Source organism: Carassius gibelio, chromosome B22 (genome assembly GCF_023724105.1).
Source record: "Carassius gibelio isolate Cgi1373 ecotype wild population from Czech Republic chromosome B22, carGib1.2-hapl.c, whole genome shotgun sequence".
NCBI classification, from domain to species: domain Eukaryota; kingdom Metazoa; phylum Chordata; class Actinopteri; order Cypriniformes; family Cyprinidae; genus Carassius; species Carassius gibelio.
The window spans coordinates 33,473,523-33,493,839 of NC_068417.1; the positions used below are offsets into that span (position 1 = coordinate 33,473,523).

The 20,317-nt window shown below is 35.9% G+C and overlaps 1 protein-coding gene across 4 annotated transcripts in view; it reads left to right on the plus strand.

Annotated features, from left to right (window-relative positions):
- Positions 1 to 14,401: 14,401 nt before the first annotated feature.
- The window catches only part of LOC127987454 (dystroglycan 1), a 33,712-nt gene continuing 27,796 nt past the window's right edge, over positions 14,402 to 20,317 (plus strand). For 2 of the 4 annotated variants that reach the window (XM_052589798.1, XM_052589799.1), the window contains exon 1: positions 14,402 to 14,916. The gene's annotated coding sequence lies outside the window, so the exon portion shown is untranslated. Of the gene's footprint in view, positions 14,917 to 15,707; positions 15,974 to 20,317 lie in introns of those variants that run through there. The other 2 variants (XM_052589797.1, XM_052589800.1) reach the window with 1 other exon arrangement.

Below are 20,317 nucleotides of genomic sequence, written 5' to 3' on the forward strand. Positions count from 1 at the left end.
TTTTTTTTCTTTTTCCATAGTAATTTCATAACTTCAGTGAAAATCACTTGTGAGGTCTTGAATGAATCGTCACGGAGCCCATTAAAGTTCCACCAGACATTGTGTTTATTTTTTTAATTTTTTTTTCCATTGGCTGTTCGCTGAAGCTAAAATCAATTGGCTCGTAGGGAATGCCAACCCAGAGATACAAAGTACAATAGGCTCACAGTGTGCTCAAAGATACTTCCCAACATATTGACATCTTGGAGGAAGATATAACCCCATATGAAAAGACAAAAGCAAAATTGTTCCTTTAAACTAAGCTAAATAAAAGGTCTGCTCTCTGAAACAAGGTACAGGATTACTGGAAAAAACTGATATTCCTCTTGATGTCTACATGGCTTGAAAAACAGCCCAGATAAAATGCATTGGTGTAACACTGTATTTCCTAGTGTTCAAACCCATAAATGTCAAACAAAACAGCTCATAACAGTCCACCTTTTCTTTTTGCGAGATGTTGAGTATGGTTCAGGTATAGTAGAGGCTGTGGCCAATTGTAACCCTCTGACTTTTTGCATTCATTTAAATATTAAAGTATTGTACTAATTAGTGCATTTTTTTTTTTTTTATTCTCATGAGGAAAACAGCTTATAAATCATACAGAATAAATTTTTAGAAAATCTTAAAATGCTGAACATTTTGTGTGAGGGGTAGTTTTAAGGGTAAGGGGAAAGAAAATATAGTTTGTACAGCATAACAACCATTTTGTCTTTGGGATGACCCCATGAAACATGGAATCCAGTGTGTGTGTGTGTGTGTGTGTGTATGCGTCACAACCATCATTCCTAGCATGACAAATATGTGACCTTGGTGAGAGTAGTCTTGGTTAAATAACATTTTCACACTTTCTAGCATTTTACTTGTGTCTGATGTGACCAGGCTGTAAATAATATACATAAATAGTGAACAAACTCAACAGTATGTGTTACTGGCAGGGGTGAACAAATGAAAGGGTCAATAAACATAGATGATTCATAAGAAAATAATATATTCCCTTGAGAACGGTTTGGTTAGAGTGTTCACAGTCCTCCTTTCCACAAGAAATTCTTTGCAAAGTTGAACGACTCTAGTCTGTAATAAGGTGGGAAAATGAGAGCAGATCACACAGTGAGATATACATCATCTCCACAACCTTGTCACCAAACACCCCCAAGGGTCAGTGCATCTGGCGCTACACACTGAAGCCTCGATAATGAGACCGTGTCATTACTACTGAAGGGCTCGAATTTACTTAATGGTGGAAGTTCAAAGACTTATTTTACAGCAGAGATGACAATGAGACTCGGGAGATGACCTTAACAATGCTGCCATGAAAGCACACTCAGGACTAGCTGCTGACAAATATTTCCTTGTTTCCAGTACAGATGTTCTCAGAAGCGAGAATAATGGCACAAATAGCAGAGAATAGCAGAAATCATTAAGTAGGGGGAGTTGCATTGGTTTACTGTCGAGTCAGAGTTCTTTTTCATTCAGATTCATAAGCGTGTCTGTCCTACTGACATTGAAAGTTGTCACCTGTACGCATCAGCGGCTCAGCACCTTCTTCTGTTAACACACTCACGTCTGTCGAATGAGTTGTTTGAAATGGAACACTTGGGTGTTTAATCCTGTGGATTTGGAACTGGGACCATTAGAATGCTGCGCAATGTTGTTTCAGAAAGAAATCACCAATGCTTACTGTGTACCAGAGTGAAAACGCATAAAACCAAGGACATTTCCCTCAAGGACTGGCGGGAATTTAATCTGAGTGGTGATCGTGACAGATCAGACCCTTAAACAGCTGCTTACGGTACTTGTTTTATTAAATTCATATTGCATGATAGAGTGTACCATATGCCTATCTCATCAAGTCAACCTCTCCAGGCCCACCACTGTTACAAGCAATAATTCTGTACAGATTGAGCAATGATTGATCAGAGGTCAGGTCCACTTCCGTGTCATTTAACTGGAACGCCACGTGAGATGAGCAAATGTCTCCTTTAGCGGTAATTAATATGTGCCGCTGTCCCCGCTTTAGGCGCCAAGTCTCTGCCTTCTTCTGCAAGCCAGAGAGTGGTGAAAAAGCACAAGAGGTGTCTTGACTAATGTTTCTCACTAGTAAAAAAGGTACCTCCAGTTAGCTTCCAGCTTCTCGGTGCAAATCCAGACTTCCCTTCCAGATCATTACAGCTTTAGGCATAGAGTCAAATTTGGCACTGGACCTGCATACTTAATTTTAACCAAAGCCAGTAAGTATGAGCAAATATTCTAAATCAAATCCTCTGAGTTCAATTAACGAAAAGCCAAAGAAAATTAACTTAATTCTGAGGCAAATCTCTGCAGATATTTGGAAAGTACCCAACTGTTCTGTACGTTGTAGATTAGCACCAGAATCCTGATTCGTTTTTGAATTGGTGTGTACAGGTTGTTTTCATGTTTTACACATTCCACGATTTCCATGGACAGATTGCTGATGTGTGGGTATAACAGGAATGTAACATGCTCAGTTTGACATACCCTACATTCAAGATTTATGTGCTGGGATCCATGTTTTCTCCTTGTCAAGAATCAAAACAGACAGCGAACTCTAGTTAAATTGTTCTTCTGTATCTCTTGCAGGTGTTTTCAAAGCCCCATGTGAGTTATTCTAGCTCAAAGTAATACAGCAGTGTTTGGTGAGCAGCAAATTATATATGGACGTCAGAGCCCAAAGATGGATCTAACCTTGGTGTTATTAGTCCCACTTGTTCTTCACAAAACCCCATATAAACAAAACTCTGCCTAGCAACACCAGAATAGACTTACTGGTCTCACTGAGTTGAGCACAAACTCCAATTCACATGAAAATTTACCGCTTTTCACAACTGGGCATTTAAAAGAAAGCTGAGATTTGTGAGTCTTGGTCAGCCGAGGAAGGCTTGAAAGCATTGTTCTGTGAAAAAATATATATATTAACTGTTGCTCAGGCGCATCTGTTTGGTCAAAGCAACACAATCGGGACTGTGGCATGAAAGGGTGGGGGAGTGCAAACCTGTCAGCACATCTAAATAACAATGACCACCCAATAACAGTCTGGAACAGAAGCGGCCTGGTGGCGTAGGGCCAATCTCTTCTCACTTTGCAATTACAAAGAGCAGAAGGTTTCAAGTAATCACCATTGATCTACTTCAGAACGTCCAAATTTCATTGATCTGGGGCTGGTGCATAAAAGGTTAAGACTAGTCTTAAAAGTTGGTCAGCTTATTTTTTTTCTTTAATTCTGGTCATATATCTTTTAATTTTTATTAAGTTAATTAAAAAGGTAGATTAGTCTGAGTTGAATTCAAAAATAAGACTGATTACCCTCTGGAAAACTGCTAGTTGGTCAGACTAGTTCTTAAGTCACTGTCAAGTTTATGCAACTGGCCCCAGTTCTGGGAGATTCTAAAATAACACTTTGAGGTGTACTCATTTAGAATTCTGCATCTTTGTATCTGGTATGAAAGTCTGCAGTCTGTTCAAGGCCTCACTCCCACTTGGCTGTAGGAGTATGTGGAATTCATTGGGTTGGATGGTAGGCGAGGTTTCAGTGGGGGTTGACCTTTCCTCCATGGTTCGATAAGTTTTAAGCAGCCGTGACTGAGTTACTTAGGCCTCAGCGCCGTGGAGGGGGTGAACAGCTGGTCAATGGATTACCACAACCATGAGAATGCACATGGACGCAATGTGAAATCTTTGCATTTTGATCTTGCCCAGAAAATTGCCCATATAAGCAAGTCATGCAAACGGATTAATTTCTGAGAAATAGGTTCCTGTCTTTGCTTTTAAACCCACATGACTGATGGGAAGGAAGAAAGGAAATTTGCCTTTGTGAGTGCTTTTAAAGACGGTATACTATATTTGTCAGTAATTCTAAATTACACAGTTGTTTAAGTTGCTCCGGCTTCTTTTTTCACCGGCCATGTTTGAAATGGGAATTGAGTACAACAACAGTAGCACATGTTGAGCATTTATGAATTTGAATGTTTTTCGAAGATGTTCACTATGTCAAAACTGAATTGCATTCATTACCTTAAGGATTTCCACCTTTCACCTATTTGAATAAAGTCATGTTGGAATCTTTCAATTTATAATTTTTTTTTTCACTAGCAGTGCACACCATTTCTTAGAATCACTTTTATGTTAGTATTATTTGTATACTATTTATAAATATTTTCACTTAACTCTTATTTATATTTTCAGTTTTTGTTTTAGTAATTTTGTATGTGCTTTTGTCATTTTATTAAGTTTTTAATTTTTACATTTACATATATGCTTTTGTTTTCCTAGTTTTTCGATTTTAGTAATTTTTGTAAAAAGTTTAAAAGGCATAGCTGTAAAATCAATAACGTTTTTATTAATTCAATTCAATTGTAACTATTATTATTTATTTATTTATTTACAGTACTGCTATTATAACTGTAGTATATATTGCACAATATCAACTAGAGATGCATTCCATCCAAATGCAAATACTTGGGTTATGTGGGTTACATGGATAAAAATGGCGGTAAGCATTTGGTGAAAATAATAATAATATATGTATTTTTTTTTTTTTTTTGGTTATGCATAAAAAGAATACTAGCAACAGTAAAATTACTTTCTAGATTTAGTTTAATAGTTTTTTATGGTTTCTTATGCATTTATGCCAATAAATAAAAATGAATGTTTGAAAAAAACAATTAAAATAAATAAAATTACTTTCTCTTCTATTCAGCAGTATTATTCTACTGTCTCTGGCCATTATCCTCCGTGACCCTATTCATAAAACATGCACTTTTGGCCTTACATGATTCTGCATCCACATGTACAAATTAAACATATAATTAGAATGTAGAGCCATCATTTTGGGTAATGACATGCATGCGAGATAACAGAGCCAAATTACATGTTGCCTAGCAACATTCCACCGTTTTAACCTCTAATGTTCACTCTTGGTCCTTTCCTCACCCCTAGAGCAGTGCTGCTATCCCACAAGATTTGCATTGCAAATGAATCCCAGATATATTCAATTGAATTAAATTCAATTCAATTCAATCCCTCAAGTACAAACCGAGTCGTGTATTGTACAAGGGGTGTGGCGTCAACATCCTGGAGCTCTTGAACAGGCATTTGGGAATCTTTAATAATAAGGTAAGTGATTTTGCATAATTGATTTGAATTCGTATTTATTATTCATAATAACGTACAAGTGTACAGCAAGAAATACCCTTAACGCTGGGTTAGATTTAATATCAATGAAACAGCAATGCAATTCAACCTATTCTTTTCAATTATCACAATCTAATGTAATTACTGTCCTAGAAAACCATCAGCATAGAAACAGAGACGTTACGCTCGGGCTTGTTTACGGACTGTAAGTATGGGCCGAGTTGACATTCCCAGACAGCCAGTTTCAGCACTTTGCATCATCCGTAGCGCTCCGGTGCATCTAGAGCCCAGGCTTTATTGTGGTCTCAGGCAAGTAATAAGTCCTTTCCTATTGAATGGGACCATGACTTGGGAATTGATCAGAAGCTTGATACGCACAAACAGCCCCGGGCTTCAGAGAAATGTCACTGTGAGATAGCCGGGATCCAAAGTAACTGATTTTTGTCTCGCCATTGGACAGGAGCGCTGCAAATGTTGGTTTAACAAAATGCAAATCACGGATCCAAGATGCACTTGTTTACTCTCCAATTGATGGATCATACGCTTGGATACAAAGAATGGTATCTGTACCACTCCTCCACTCCAAAGTGTCTCGCTCACAATCTGCTTGAAAATGCATTTACGGCCAAGAATTCCCATAAAGGATTCAAAAGAGCCAATTACTTACTATTTACTTTATGGCTCATTGAATACGCCCAACACCCAGAGAGTCCCATGAGTGTCTTTTTTCCGCTTTACAAAGATAGTGACATCATATAATGCAGAACAGAGTTAAGGGCTCTGCTTTTGCAACCCACTCCAGTGCACAATGACAGTAATTTCCAGGCTGAATAATGAGATGCGCAGCTACGAAAACTCTAACCCCTTTCAGATGTGGCTCAGGGAGGTGACTGTATTTTGCAACACCGTCTGGGATTGAAATGACTGTGGGATGCCTCCATGGCCTGGAGGATTTAGGATGCTGTTTCTGAGGTTTCTCTGAAGGGATCTCCTGGCGCCAAACAAGCATTCCCTTGGTGTCTACTAAATGTAGGGGAATGTTTGGGGATAAACAAGCTTCTTAATGAAAGAACAACTGATAAGCAAGGTGAGACGCGGACATACATGCTTCCAACAAAAGGCGGGAATTCCTCAGATTGCCTGAAAATACCAATGTCAGGTCAGGGCTTCTGTAGGAATCTCCAAGACAAAAGATCAATGGCTCGGCTCCACATGTTGCCCCACTCAGAAATTTTAGTGACCCGTCCTTACGCCCCAAGGGAATGAAAAGGAGAAGATGAAGAGGGGTGTTACTTGTAGGATAATCAGGCTCTTACCAACTTCGCCATTTCTGAAGGTACGCAATTAAGGGTGGATCCTGTTACCCCCCAGGTAGTTATTTACTAGTACAGGTACAGATGTATTTCAATGGGAACTAATAGTGTTAAGAAGGACCATACAAAATAGATCCCATTGAAAAGAAGGATCACAAATAAGATCTCTTTGATATGTCGTTTGTTTTTTTCTATGTCTCTGGATTCTCAGATTTGTCTCCTGAGAAACAGACACTTCATTCTTAAAAATAAACATACTTTATTGTCTTCCTTGGTTCCATGAAGAACCTTAAAATCAATGGAAACACTATTTTTCATAAAAAATTTCGGTTGCATTTTGTTTTACAGTACGTGTACTAACATGCACTTATAGTGCACTTACAGTGTATTTATCTAAGAAAGTTCTGGTAACACAAGGTAACTACATGGGTTAGGGTTAGGTTTAGGGGTAGGTTTAGGGTTAGTACCTAGTTATTACATAGTTATTGTAATTACTATAATAAGTACATAGTATGTACATGAGGAACAGGACTGTAAAATAAAGTGCTACCAAATTTTCTTTACAGTGGAAAAAGTTCTATCAAGGACCTGAAATAGAGAACACATGAACATGAATTATTTACTCATCCTCATTGTATGGATAATACAACAGAATGGTCTTTTTTGAAAATCTAAAGTAGCAGAATGTTCTGTATGAGGGGCAGAGATAGAAAATACAGTTTGTACATTATTAAAAACCATTACACCTATGGTAACACAACATGTGCGTTTCCATTGCACAGAAGAAAGATCAAACCAATTTGGAACAACATTTCCATTTTAAGTTAAACTGTCTCTTGAAACAAAACGTAACTGAGCCCTTTTGAGTTTCCTGAGCAATAAAGATGTCCTCAAACCCCTGAGTCTTTAATTTTGTAAGGAGACAGGTGCTGCCCTTTAAAGCCTCCTTCCAAACCAGCGTCTCTTATACGAGTCAACACGTCCTCTCAGATGTTTATCTTGGCCCTGTGTCATATGATATCAGAGCCTTCCAGCTACCTGAGGGTGACCCTCCCATTAAATGTCATCTTTTGTGCGCTCGGGTTGCGTTGCGAAGAGACGTGAGGAACGTGGGTGTGAAAGTGTGTTTTTGTGCATGAGTCTCTGCTTCCCGGGCATAATCAGAGTGATTAGTTCTCATTGTTCCCTTGTTGTTTGCTCAGCTGCTTGAATGTATGCTTTTCGATGCATTTTCTGAGCCTGGCTGCTGATGCCTACAACACCTTTTAAAGATTGAGAAAACAGAAAATTAAATCAAAGCATATTTGTCTAAAGATTTTATAAGGAAAGCAATGTTTTAAAATAAGTTAGCGTCAGTGTTTCTATTTATAAATAATTGATCTTCAAGGACATTTCAAAATAATAAAGACAATGTTTCATGAGTTATGTTTACTTAAAATTACTGTAACTTGAAGACCAATTGCTTTTCTCTTGCTAAATACTTACACAACATTTATTTATGATCCACTGATCTGAACAATGTGGATAAGTGACATGCTGGCAATATTGTTTCTAAAATGAAAGTTAGTCAGCATTAACTCATTTATTTCATTCCAATTGTGCAGTAATCACACATTTTATATTGTCATATTTTTGGTTTGTGTACTTAATGTATCTAAAAAAAAACCTACCTTACTTTTAAATCTATTATGTTATTTGTTGTGTTTTCTTTTACTTAGATTTGTGTTTTGTTTAGTTCAGTTCACTCCTATTTTGCTTACTTTGCTTAGCTTTTTTCTATTTAAAATAGTTTGTGCTTTGATTAAGTTTGTGTGTGTGTGTGTTTGTTTAATAATTGTTAAAATAATATTTATTTATTTAGTTGTTTTTTCTTTGACTTTTTTCATACTCCTCTTATTTAGTTGCTGACATTAATTCGAATTCATCAAATTGTGGAACAAAGTTTTAAAATTGTGATCGTTTTGTGATTTTGTTTTAAGGAAACAAGATAAAACTTCACCCATGTTTTAGAATCAAGTCAACAAATGGATATAATGAATATAATTATCATTATTGTCATTATTTAATTCCTATAATAAAGACTCCAGCTTGTTTGATCAGATCAAACCATTTCAACCGATGCACTTTTGATTCATACTTGATGCCAGCATCATCGTTTTAAACATCTTTACCAAAATTTAATGAAATGGCTTAAGCAACACAACTATATTATTTATCTGAATATAAATAATAGGATTAAAAAAAAGTAAAATTGGAATGTAATTTTGTCAAAGTTAAACAGGCCCACTGTGGTGGAGATTTTTGATGGAGAATGAAATGTATTCTTTAAAAGACTGGTAAGTAAGTATTTTAAGGAATATGGAAATTCTTATAATTATTAGTTTAATCAATGCTTCAGTGGGGAATTTTATCTGCTCGGTAACAGAGTCGTGTCTGGTACTGCAGCACAGCAGGTTCGCGGGACATTAGAGATATTTAATTCCCAAATGATAGTGTCCGTAGGGGGCTGGATGTATCCGACTCATAGTGGGGATAATATTAGATTGGGGTCCACCAATCTTAGGTGTCTGGGGCAGATACCAGGTATGTGAACCCCTGCATATAGTGCAGGTCAATTTGACCTTGTCCAGTTTTGAGTTGTTAAAAATACTAGTTAAGCTATGTTTTCTTTTTCTTCTTGATATTATTTTTGCTCATTTAGAATAATGATCAAGCATACAAAGTCTTCAACATTTTTTAATACAATTGATATTATATGGGTCAAAAAAGTAATGTAAATATATTACATATATATTTGTTATGTGTGAGAACTATTAATGTTAAAGGGTTTACTTTTTACATGCTTTTTTCTTTTCTTTGTTTTCTTTCTTTTTCTTTCTTTATTGTGTGATTTCTTGGAAATTATATTGAAACAAATTAGGGTCAGTTTGGCCCGCACCGGATGCAGCTTCTCTAACACTATGATGGGTGTGGTCTAATAGGATATATAAAATGATATAGATTAAATATTTATGTAATTTCTCACCCTCTGACACACTATTTAGATGATAATGTGATTCTGTCTCTCATTTTCCATCAAATGTTTTAGCTGCAATGGAAGAACACAGGTCAAGTCAACTGCTCAAAGTATCAAAGTCTTCATTAATCATTTCAATAAATTACAATTGAATGAATGGATGAATGAATAAATGAATGAATAAATGTGTTCATTTATTTTATTTATTTGTTCAGTTCATTTATTTGTGAAGCTGCTTTTTTGTAGTTTTTTTTTTTTTTTATACATTTTTTTAAATGTAACAAAATGCATTTCTTACCATAAAAAGTAACTAAGTAATGCAATTAGTTACTTTTTTTCATTGAGTACCACAATATTGTAATGCATCACTTTTAAAAGTAACTTTCCCTAATATATGATCACTGGGTTAAGAAATCATAATATTTGTGGCCACAATGTTTATGTTCACATAACTTATCTTATCAAGTTAATAATTGATGCCAAGCTCTGCATTTTCGCAACCGAATGTGAAAAATACTGCATGTCAGGACGGGCCACCCGAAAAGATATGATAATTTCATTTATGAATCTGGATGTGTGTGTGTCTGTGTTTTTTTGTGTGTGTGTTTGTGTGTGTCTACAATGTTCTAGTCTGAGAGATTGACACTATGCATTATGGGCATGCCACATCGCATATGTCAGCATTCATATTGCAGCTGTTTTTTATTTTTCAGACATGGATGAACAAAGCCATGTCCTCGTATGCTCTGCTGAACTCATTTAACCTAGTAATTGAGACATTTTTGGCCACTTTACAAATAAATTGACCAACAGAGCTGCCTTTTTATATATACACACACAGTTGCTACAGAGCAAAGATGCCAAGTTTTTGGGCATTCAGCTGTCTGTCTAGCTTCCCTCATGCAGCCCATTTGTGGAGGCAATAAATTATTAATCAGAAAGACACCGTGTTCACCGAGATGTCCTGGTGTGACTGGGTTAATCGCCTCTGGAGCGGAAAACTAAACGGGCCGGCGCAGGTAGGCATGTGCAAAATCAGCGCAGACATTTTGCCCGTCTGCATCTCGGTGTTTGCTGAACTATAGAAGCAAAACTAAAGCAGACACATGCGTTATGAGCAAGTGCTCATGCATCAAAGCCTGTAGATGTCATTTTTTAGCCGACGCACTTTAACACAACCTGAGAAGTAAGCATAACCTCTGTATTAAATATTCATGATGCTCTATAACCCGGGTAAGCACGCTTAATGCTGAGTGCTGGTGCTTCCTACTGTGAACAAACTCAATCCTTACAAACACTCACACTCAGTTTATCACAAATCTGATGTAAAACTGATTTATATATATATATAATTGCTTTTTTATTTAACATAAATATAAATGATATTGATATGATGATAAATGGGAATAAAGATGTCACACAATTATTTTCATAAAACATAATTGTTTTGATAATTAAGCCCATTTTCTCCAACACTTCGTATTACTGTAGTGTTTCCGGATGATTTACGTTTGAGTTTGCTTGTAAATGTAATCATTTGCTTTGATGATTCTCTTTGGATTCTCATTACTGCAGCACAATTAAATGTGTTTCATTCATTATAATAAAATATTAAATTCAGCATAAATTAAAGGTAGTCTAAATGTACTCTGTGCTCCCATGATGTAAAAATTAGTAAAATGTGTATTAAATAACAATATAAAATATAAATGATAAGATAATGTATGAAAACATTTATTTATATATACATTTATATCATGAGTTTTAATATATGCTTTGAGACAGCCCATGTCAATTATATTATATTATATTATATTATATTATATTATATTATATTATAAAATATATACTATGAAAATTGTGTAAACATGTAATAATAATTATAATAATATTTATCTAAAAATAAACATAATAAATACCATTAGGCTAAAAGTGTTTGTATGAGTGTTTTTTTAGTGCAAAAATAACTGTCCACAACTTTTCAGCGCTAATTCGTCACTGCGCATCTTTAGTAAAACCTCACAATATTATTTTAACACCGAAAGATAGTTTTCACTCGTGTAAATTGTTGATAAAACTGAGTCCATGTTTCGTAAGTTTTCTTATCACTTATGTACATTGGGGTTGTGTGTTGCATCTAATGTTGAAAAAATAATGTTTATTGCGTTTATTCAGTTCCATGGATTACCATGATGGTGTTTAGTGTTTGTGTGAAATGCACTCTGTGCACCTTCTGTATGTTAAAGGGTTAGTTCGCCCAAAAATGAAAATTATGTCATTAATCATTCATTTTTTGAAGCATCGAAAATACATTTTGGTCCAAAAATAGCAAAAACGACGACTTTATTCAGCATTGTCTTCTCTTCTGTTTCTGTGTGAGAGAGAGTTCAAATCAAAGCAGTCTGGATATCCGGTTCGCGAACGATTCATTCAGTTCACCAAATCAAACTGAATCGTTTTAAACGGTTCGCGTCTCTAATGCGCATTAATCCACAAATGACTTAAGCTGTTAACTTTTTTAATGTGGCTGACACTCCCTCTGAGTTATAACAAACCAATATCCCGGAGTGATACATGTACTAAGTTGCATGGGCTTTGATACATCATGTGACTTTCTCATCACCATCTGCTTTGCATGGTTATCAGTGTATTACAAAGGTACAAAACTGATTTCAGTACTTCAGCAGGTTGCTGTATTAACATTTTTATCAGTTCATTAAATTATGATATTTTACTGTAAATTTAAGTTAAAAGGTAAAACCTAAAATGTTGCTACAGTATGTTTTACGGTAAAATTTTGGCAACCACATCGGCCGTTTATTAATTTATTTTTTTAAACATTGTGGAATACAACCATATATTCTGTGTGATTTTTTTTTTTTTTTTTTGTACACATAAAAGCAGATGTTTAAATGAATATCCAATATGCTTTTCTGCAGTACCACTAATGACCTGCAGTTGGAGCAATTCTAGATTCAAATTCAGTTTTCTGTACAAAAATGGCCTGTGTTTGACACAAAAAAAGGCATGGCTAAAACACTTGAATTATGACAATGTTGGTCTCTTTATACTTGTTTCTCTTCTGCACTTAGATGTTATTTTGTATAGTTTTCAGCACCACACATCCAGGTATGAACCCCACAATATGGTTGCTTTCTACTCAGCTTTATATTTCCAATCAAGCTTTCTGGAAGCTCCCAGGCGTTTCCCCATCACTCAAATGTCTGGTTGTTTCTGGACTGTTTCCTTTAAATGTGATCGCAGGTACTGCGGGGACATTCGCCCTTATTAAAGATGGCCTTTATTGATCTGAGATAGCCACCCCAGGTTGTCTCTCAGATGAGCACCCTTTATATCCAGAAATGGCTGGATATTGATTGCAGAATGAGAAACTGTGGAGATGTTGCTAATCTTATCCTCTGCAGAAATACAGAGAAACACCAGGGACCAAAGGTCTCCTCGTTTCCCCTCAAATCTGGGTATTCGCTGTCCAACTCCAAGTCTGGCTGATACAGTATAAAACTACTGCTGTACTACTGATGACATCCGAGCTGGTCCTGAGACAAACACTGTGCACGACTGCATCTCTGTGTCTAAGGGGATTATGTGACCTGTGTGAGACATACAGGGGCCTGGAGACCTTCTGAGGAATGAGAAACCTTATCTTACTCCGTCCTAGTAAGACATGTAGTGTCAAAGTCAGGGAAGATGTAAGGTTAAGCCTTAACATGGGTGAAGAGGTTATGAATGCGTGGAAACAATATATAGAAACTCACAATATCAAACGTTATAGGTGGGATATAGGATATAATATCTATCTATCTATCTATCTATCTATCTATATATATATATATATATATATATATATATATATATATATATATATATGTATACTGTATATAGTGTATATTGTATTACATATAACATTTATTACATTAAATATTGAAATTGAATAATGTAACAACACACTAAGCATTTGTATAATCTAATGGCTAATATTAACATTAATAATATGAATAATAATGTTTTTCTATTAGATAATAACTAATAGGCTAATAATAATAATAATAATAATAATAATAATAATAATAATAATAATAGGCAGGTTGAACATTTTTTTATCATGTAACAGTTTCTAATGTTATTAATCAGTTTTATTTAATAAATATAAATATTTAATATTATGTACACAAATTTGGATATGTAATCATATTTTTTAAAACAAAAATACATATATAAAAATTATATTTATAAGCATTTATAAAGTTATGTTTTATAAAGCCTTATTATTATAGTTTAATAAAATGTGTCAATAAAAATGTTAATGCTAAGCCTTTTTATAATGTAATATTGGCCAATGTTACTATTCACATTTTTTAAATATAGAGTTTTATATAATATAATATCATATCAAATATAAAAAAGTTTAATTAGTAATAATATTATTAACATAATAATCGTTAATTTATACATACAAAACATTATTATAAATTATTTTTGTTGTTGTTAATATCACATATTAAAATCTTATATAAAACCTTCCTATAATCTACATAATACCTCAATAATAACATGCATGCCAAGCATTTATGCTAATTTTATTAATTACAGTTTGCGAATACAGTTTTATATAGCCTAATATAACAAAGAGGTTTGGTTTAGTATATAATAATAATCATATTTTTATCTATTATTATAAATCATTACATTATATTAAATGTAGCTATTGCTCTCGCACTTTCTCTCCCTCCTTCTCCCTCTCCCTCTCTCTCTCTCTGTGTGTCTCTCTCTCTGCCTCTCTCTCTCTCTCTCGTCAGGTCTGTGTACAGTAGCGCCGAGGTGGAGTCGTGTTAGGGGTGGAGTGTGAAGGTACTCACTGCTCCTCCTCCATCTGAAGGAGCAGCTCTTCTTCTTCTTCTTCTTCTTCTTCTTCTTCTTCACAGCTCAGACAGTGAGTTATTAGACAGCAAGTGCAGAGCAGCTCATACACACCCACACTGCGAGGCTGGAGAAGCCCTCGACATGTGACCGCTGCTGACTGTCGACACGTACTTTCATTTTATCTTTCTTTTCCAATTTGATTTCCTTCGTCCTAAAGACTCCAGGCAGGACTCGTAATCAAGCGCCGCGCAGTCGTCCCGTGGATTTCATCAGGAATAATTCATCCTCGTTTGGCAATCCTCGCTCGTTTCTCGGACGAACCTGCTGAAGGACGAGGAGCGAGTGTGTACACAAGAGAATAAAAGCGTCTCGCTGACCTTCAGCAATAATCAGCGCCGACCCACGACTACACCTGTGCTTCAACAGCACTATTTATTTATTTTTCGCCACTGGAGAAGCGTTGAAAGGGATTTTTTTTATCACTTTCGGAGTCAAGTCGGTTCATCTCAGTGTGGACAGGTAAATCAGCTTGTTTTTGCTGCGGTGTGGGAAATGATTCGTGAATCATCTTTATGTTAAATGACTCTGGGATCGAGTCTTCAAACTGGACAGTGACAGTTTTTAACGGTACAAATCAGGTCTCACAACTTTAATTGTGTTGTAAGACAAAAAAAAAAAGAAAAAAAAAAAAAGAAGCTGCATCCAGAACTACTACTACCGCTAATAATAACAACAATTTAGTTGTTTATTTTCTTAAAAATGCTAAAGATGGAAGGAACTAAAAATGGAAGGAGTAAAAATATAGAAATGGGAAGCAGGCAATTAATTTCAGAGAGGCTAAAATGTTTTTAGAAGTACATGTAACAAAAAAAAAAAAAAAAAAACCGCTATCTTTCTCTCTCTTGTGAACTTATATATATATATATATATATATATTCTCCTTATATGCATTTATTTCAAGTCAAAGAAAAAAGCTGTACAGTTCAGAATACGTGAAAAACAAAAAAAATAAAAATAAGGTGAGCAACATCAAAATACAAAGTAATAATATATATGTAAAACAAAATAACAGTAATGAATGAATACAAAATGTGTGCAGTTGCATACATTTGAAAACCTTTAAAATCAATACAGTTTTTCTCTTTATAAGTTTCTTGTTTTATATTCTGATTTTTGAAAGGGTTTATAAGCACATTAAGCACAGCCTAAAAAGATTAAAAAAAAATGAGCAATTGAATAATATATATATATATATATATATGTAGACTGAAGGTTTTTTGGGGGGGTTGGACAGTAAAAAATTGCAGATTGGTGTGTGTTCATCTGGGCTCGTCTGGTCGCGTCTTGAGGTTGCACAGTGAATTGTTCAATCGATGTAGGTGACTCTGGGCTCGGCTGGCCGGGTCTCGAGGCTGGACAGTGAAAGTGTGTGTGTGCAGATTTATTCGTGTAGATGGAGAGAGAAGAGAGCTAGAAGGGCGAGATTTCTTCTCATCCTTGCGCTCGGATGCGTTTATAAGCGTGACATCCAGACATGATGATAGCTGCGATGTGACGCCGATCTTCTTCGACCGAGGTAAGACATCGCGTAGAGGACACTGGAGACAGTTGGGCTGAATTATAGCGATATTTTTAGGCTTGGCTGTTTTTGTGCTGCAGAGCGACTGACGCTCCTAAAGCAAACCAAATGCAAACAGGTGTAAGACCCCCCCCGAGCGCCGACGCGACGCGATAAACCACAATGCTTTATTTGGATCGAATAAGCTTCGTTTAGTTTTTCGCGTCGCTCCAAAAAAACGCATCGCGTCACGAACTGGGCTTCAGCGAAAGCTGTAACGCTCATATTTTGAACCAGAATTCAGATTAGATTCGAATCAACGTCGCTTTTGTTCGTTTTTTTTTTTTTTTTATAAATAACCGTATAGCGAGCTCAGGTTTGGTTTAGTTGTCTATCGGTAAAAAAATATTTTTGTAGGTTTAGCTAAATAGAGGTCTCAGACTATTAATTGATTAATTCATGTGTCAAGTTGTTTATCATTTGAAATCGATAACCTGACTTTTTAAATTATGTGCTGAAAAAGCGATATAGATAACTCGTTTCTGGTGTAGAATTGTCGTTGTTGTCATTATCTGGTGATTCATATCCGCTTATTGCTATTTTAAACGACATTATCGGGTCGTTTTAGATGTCATCGATCAACAACAGATAACAAATAACGTCAGTCCAAGCGGGAAAAGATTTAGATCTGTTATTGTACGTTATGTACAAATACAGTGCAGCCGACTTTAATTTCCGCGTATAATTTGGATTCTTTTTTTGAGTTTATAACCTATTCTGGTGCTTGGGCTTTTGAAGATTTGTGTTATTTTAATACACTGTCTCATTCATGGTGTTTACACCTCAGGTTTGGCTTTGAGTTGTCGTTGCACGATGTAAATAAATATAGTATTGTTTTGTCTGACGCTTTAGCTTAAAGATGTTGATAAAAGAGGTTTACATTTGGGTTTAAATCAAAGTGTAGCTCATGGGGTTTGTGAATTAGTTTTTGTCTCTTCAACCTTATAACCTCAGTGTGTAGTACTAATGAACCATATATATATATATATATATATATATATATATATATATATATATATATATATATATATATATATATATAATATCTTATTGGCTTGTTTGGCTTTTTAGCATGTCCATCACGTCGGCCTCTCCATGGAGACGTTTTTAAACCTTTCAGCTGTGTGAGGGGTTTTTTTCCCTACTTGTCAAGGGACATGAAGACCTCTATGAGCTTGCCAGGCATTTGGTTTCCACGCTACCCTTCAGTATTTGACTTTTTCATCTTATGCTCCTCAGTAAAGAAGCAAATGCTTTTCATGTGTTGTCGGTTTTAACTAAACACGAGAGACTCACTCCAATACAAGGCAGTGGTGAAATTGTGGAAAAAAATAAAATAAAATACATAGTTTATACATTTTGTTTACGATGATTATAATTAAAAGAATTCTGAATCTTTAGTATCCAGACACTCTTGGGTTGCATGTTTCCTTGTTTAATCTAAAGAAAACTAAAATAGTCTTGGACGCAAGTACTGATACTTAAATGTATTTTAAATGAGTTTTACTAACGACCGAACAATCATTAGTTTCCAACATAGAAACATGACATGATTTATGAATGTTCTTAATAATGATATGCCATGATATTTATTCTAAGTCGTTTTTGATTCGTTTTGGCTTACATGTTCGTAATGTCAACGATGGTAGCAAAGAGTTGCGTTTAAAATGTTATGCATCTGCAAACTAATGGATGATGTGTAAGATGTGCACCATTTATGCAGTCAAAACAATATGTAAGTTACTTTAGCATTAAGGAGACAGTAAAACCAATATTGAAGATCTTCTAACTAAAAAAAATAAAAATAATAATAATTCCTATTTAACCCAAAGCTGAGCATAACTGTACGTCCAGTTTTTAGTCATGTTCAGTCTGTCAAAGACAGATTTTAAATACAAAAAAACACCCACATCACTTTCTCAGTGTTGAGTCGGTTGGACGTTTAGTCACCGAATGTCTCATATGAACAAGGTTTAAAGTTGTTCTGGAATAAGGCCATATCTCTGTCTTGGCATGTAGTTGAGTCTATTTTCTGCAACCCCCTCATTTCGTCCCAAGGGAAAATCCAGTGAGTAAAGGGGGCTAAAATTAGAGGACAGGTATAAGTTTCCTTCCTGCCCTTTTTTATTTCTTGTGTAAGTTCTCTAACGTGTTGTGTTTCACGTCTTCTGCGAGTTTCATATTGTTACTAGCTCAGACCAGGATCTCTGTTGAAATTCTGAGGTGGGAGACTCATTTAGTCCAATTTTTTTCTCAGGTGCCCTTAATTTAATTGCGATTGCAGGTATTGCAATACCCTTTGGGCTGATCGTCTTGCAGAAGATGTTCTGGCCTGTTGTACTGTTGCACTTGTCAAGTGTTATTGATTCACTTGCCCCTGAGCAGAACTCTCTTGGCTCTGTAATTGCATGTTCATTTATGCCTTAATTTGTTTGAGCTAACCAGTCCACCGAGATATTTATTCCTGGTGTACCTTGCAAAACGTCCTTTTACGGTGCAGTCCTTCTGAAGGAGTGCTGAGAAAACATTAGCAGAGGGTGACGGTATTGATTTACTTCCAGCACACGTGACTCCGTTGTTGTCGGGTTTTAAAAATAGACAAAGTATGAGATGCTCCACCCCCCACCCCGGAATGCAGGTGCCAAAAAGTTTATTGTAGATGATTGCACGGTCGAGTCTGCAAAGTGCCTCTTTGGGTTTTGCACAGATCTCTCCGCACAAATAAAGACTTAAACTTGGATTATGGCACACAAAAGGTGCGCCCAGGAGAAAATTCCCAGCTTGTGTAGAGTCATGCACCGGACCTCTCATAACTTCCGTGCTTTCGTAATCAGACACGTAATCTTGCAGGCTGATTGGATTTGAGCGGATGCCGCAGCCCGAGTTGGTGACTGGCTGCTCTTACCACGAGCATGTCTTTTTTCGCGCATTCATACACATGCAGATCTCTTGTTTATTTTCCAGTAAGCTGCTTCAGTCTTTGGAGGCACTGTCTGCTGCAGTGTGCTATAGTTCACACTTCAATTGCAGCCTAACCTAGATTTCTGTAGCACTGCTTGTAAATAACCCTGGGGCTCTGTTCAGAGGGAGGGGCTTTAAAGGCAGTGGGAAACGGCTCTAATGCAAGGCTGCGTACTATCGGTACTGTGATAAGACTTGCATCATCAGCAAAGGTGTGGAGCTGAGAAGAAGATAACCGAGAAATATCCGCGTTACTGACTGGCACCAAGCGAAGAGTATTTCTGTCGAATACTGTGCACTTCAGTATGCAATAACATGCATTCCCGCCAAGGAGACGTGCGTTTGCTTAATGAGTTAATGTTCTGCCACGTTGCTTTACCCATGTGGCCTGAGCTTAGTTTGCAATCTCCTAGTGTGCCATAATGCCAGAATTGACCAATTGAGGTTTAGCATTGACAGGAAATCAGACGTGACCCTTTTTACATGCTCTTGGCTTTATAGTCAACGATTTAGCTGTGCACATTATATTTTTCAGCTGATGTTACTAAACCATTGTTTTTTAATGTTTTTTTATTTTTTATTAAATTTTTTATATCCGTTTGTGTTCAATTTAGACTTTTTACATTAAATATCTTGCATATTTGTAGTAGTTCATCCAAAAATTACAATTGTTATTTACTTACCCTCATGTTGTATTTGTAAAGTGGCACCATTTAAAAACATATGAAGCATAATATTCATTTTGCTTCATGTTGAGCATAACCACAATAGAGATGATTTCAATGAAGTTTCTACCATTTTTTTCATGTCTATGTCAGCTACCCTAATTTATCTGCGTATGTTATGTTGTAAAGTGCGAACCAATGGTTCTATCCCTTAAAGTCTCATGTCAGCAATACTGTATGTTTAAAGAGTAAAATAATTTGCATGCCAAGAAAACATATTTCCTTTTATATAAATGGTTTTCACGTCTACAAGCTCTGCGTTTAAAGTTTTAATTGGCAAGGTTCAGCTGTATAATTTGTAATTGTTAGCAGTTCTTAACACTTTTTTTTTTTGGAGAGATTGGAGAGATAAAGCAAAAATAGTACAGTGTTAGGAAGAAAAAATAAAAACGACCCAACATGTTGTTTCGTGTAGCTGTAACGCTGCTGCACAACTCGGGTCAAGACTTTCCGCGCTGTCAGAGGCCTTAAGACCAAAGCTGCACTTTGACATTTTGAAGGGAAAACAGCTTTAAGTACATCGTGCAACCTTTTCCTCCATGCACCTCGAACACAAAGCGGCGATTAAAAAATAGCAGCTTTTCATCGGCGCTCGACATGCCGAGCTCTCGCTACG